Genomic DNA, 3284 nt, shown 5'->3' with positions numbered 1-3284 from the left:
TAGCTTAACTAATAAAATTCAGGTTCAGAAAGCTATGCGGAGAGAGAGAGCAAGAGCTGGGATCTCACCATTCCAAGGCACTTGGGTGGTTTGTTGACAGGCAAAGTTCCTAGCACGATTGTTGAAGCTTAAACAGGTGACCAAAAGAGACAATCTGTGTATCCCAGCTTCTTGAGAACAACAGTGGATGGTGTCAGAGAGATTTCTCCCTCTTGAAGCACACAGTTTGCTGTTTTACAGCTTTCTTACACCTTTAGTCCAGCCTCTTGAAAGCATTCTTTTAATTGTGTGAATCAGGAGGGTCCCAAGCCATAATTGACAGGGCTTGGGACCCTCCTGATTTATATAAATCCTGTTATATAAACAGTTTCAATTTAAATTAATTACCTTTTTCAGTGACTAGGGATTATTTGGTTTGGAACGTCTCAAGAAACTGATTAACAACCAGGAAAAACAAGTTTTAAGGAGTAACCAGGCACCTAGGAGCCAGCTTGAAATTATTATGAATATAGAAGATATACTGGAAGGGCTTCTCAGATGGCCTAGCATGACTTTCAGATCTTACTGTAGTATTTTAATGCAAGTTGATTGTTACTTGGAGTGTTCATCAACTTTGTGGGGAGGGCTTCCACTGGTCATCCCGGGAAAAGTATGACAGCATTTGTGGTCAGGGGTCCAGTGGGCTGGACATTGTGATGAACCCCTAACCATTGTTCAAATGTTGCCTGTACCCCCTCTGACTGTCTCTCGCCTCAGCATTCCCTAACCCGGCAACTGAGTTTTAGTCAATCAAGTTTTAAATAGGCTTCCCATAGTGGGAATGTACGGCCCGAGATGCCTATTAAACTTTTTTCTTCTGCTTAGTTCTGGTTAGATGAGGGGTGGGGACGGGGGAGATAGAAAAAGTCCTTTGTAAGTCCAGCAAGCTGGGTGCCAGGGCTCCCTCAGGAACGCAGAGCTGATGGGTAACAAAGTACTTGTTTCTACCTGGCACATACTACGGAAGTGGTACGTGTGACATTTTGTAAAAAACACTTTTTCATTTGCTCCTAACATGGGCAGAAATGTTTCTTTCCAGTCCCACTATCTTCTTTCTTTCCCCCAGAATAAGCGGGAACAAATCCTGTCACACATTCAGCATTTTAAAATCTGTGGCCTGGTGGTTACAGGATGTAGTGCATCGTTCCTCATCAGACTCTTATTTGGGCTCACCCATCCGTTTCAGTGTCATCACCAGGTGATAAACTTGCATTAGCCTCGCTTTATCATTTTTCACAATCCACTTCCTTAGATTCTCTGCACTTGTATTTTTATCCCATCTGTAATTTAAATAAAATACCAACTTCTTGAGAGCTTTATTTCAAAAGGGCAGTTTATGTAATTAAGATTAGCTCACCACAGTCTGTTGGAGGTGGGCAGGTTTATTAAATACATTTAAAAAAACAAACATTTAATGCAAGGGGAGAGGGAAGGGACTGGGATGTTGTTGGTTGGTTGATAATTTAAGCAGAAAATACCATTAAGCGAGTCTGCTGTATTCTGCCATTTAAGGACCCTGGGCCGGTTCTTAACGTGACATCTATGAATTATGTACACTGTTACTGCCCAGGACAGCAGTGCAGAACAAAAGAAGAAAACCTAAATGTCTTAAGGATCTGTGAACTGTTGTTGCTTCAGAATTAGTCATAAAAATTAAGAGTGCAAACACATGATCAGAAAATGGACTTGGTGTAGATCCCATCTACTGTGAGAGAGATGTGTGTGATCTAGAAGTCAAAGTAGTTCTCTCTTTACAACTTTAGGTTTAATTTGCGTGGTTTTGCGGTACTGAAAGTATCGTTATGAAAAGCTTTTCTCTCTAACCGCTCTGCAGGATTTGATAGGTAACTGTCCTTGCTTCAGAATTTTCCGGAATGGATTAATTTAAAAAAAAAAAAAAGTTACTGAATGAAGTCTTTTCATCTGTCTATTTTCTGTGGTCAACAAAAACTGCTTGGTGTGTAGCAATTCACATTCCTAGTCATTTCCCACATGAATGTTGGCCGGGCACACAACTGCTTAGCTTCTGGGATCACAGGGCCTGTATACACATACGCACCACAGATCCACTGCTTCAGAGCTGACTCGATTAATATTCAGCTGTACTGCGCTGCACGTAGTTGTATAAGTGATGAAATGTGTCAGTGTACAGAAAATGGCAGCAGTGCACTTTTGAACTAAAGCTCCTCCAGTGTGTTTTAGTTCAAAAGCACGCCACCGCCATTTTCTCAGCTCTGATGCACGTTTCACCATGTATACAACTGCAAGCGTTGCAGTGTCAGGTACTTTCCAAAGCGCACGGTGCTGCGGCGCTTGCACCTGTAAAAATGCTCAAAGACATGGTCACAGGCTACAGAAAGAATTATTCTCCCTTTTAGTCCTTTACAGACTTTTAATGGCACATTTCAACGCTGTAGAAATAAAACAATGCAATTCTATTAAATATATTTTAGAAAACTTGCATCAGAGTAGCCTCTTATTGACACCAGAAGGTATGTAATAGACGTTACCTATGGGTCTGTACAACTTGCAAGATTCAGGCTTAATAGAAGAACTGCATACATTGTTTACTCGGCTTGCAAAGAACCCCTGGTTATTGGAAACAGTACTCTGAGACTTCCTTGTACAGTCACTGCAGACCATGACCAGGAATAAATGACAACAAAGCTAGCAAGCAACATTTCCATTGTAAAACTACAGAGCACAAATGTAAGGCAAATATTGGATGATACAAGTTTTTCTAGAAGTGAGGGGTATTCAGAAAGCAGATTGTATTTCCATCTCAGCTTTGTCATCTTTTTTCTGGATTCCTCATCCAAAACATCTACTAATAAAAGTCAAAATGCCCGAGCAAGGGACTAACAATAGAGGGATGGGGGAGAGGAGGAGAACGTGACTAGGTTACAAGCGATACAGTGTTAGCCAACTAAGCCTAGGGGTAGGGGGAAGGGGGGTGGTCACGACACAGAGAGAAAGGAGATAGATACACAGAAACCTGTTACAGTGGCCCGCAATGTTGGAGGAAGTGGCTTGGAGAAAGCGTCTCAGTCCATAAAGTCTGATCGCGGGGGTCCTCTTCGGGTGGGGCGGGGTCATCCATGGTGGCAAAATCCTCTCGATGCGAAGTGAAGCAGGGGGGGCAGTTCAGGCGGCGGTGTCCTCTGGGTCTGGTCCGGTGGCAGCTCGTCTGGAGGGGTTGGTGTACTGGCAGTGGCCTGTGACGTGCTCCACGTACAGCGACCAAA

The sequence above is a fragment of the Crocodylus porosus genome, unplaced genomic scaffold (genome assembly GCF_001723895.1).
Source record: "Crocodylus porosus isolate Cpor-Errol unplaced genomic scaffold, CroPor_comp1, whole genome shotgun sequence".
NCBI classification, from domain to species: Eukaryota; Metazoa; Chordata; order Crocodylia; family Crocodylidae; genus Crocodylus; species Crocodylus porosus.
Note: the sequence above shows the minus strand (reverse complement) of the source record.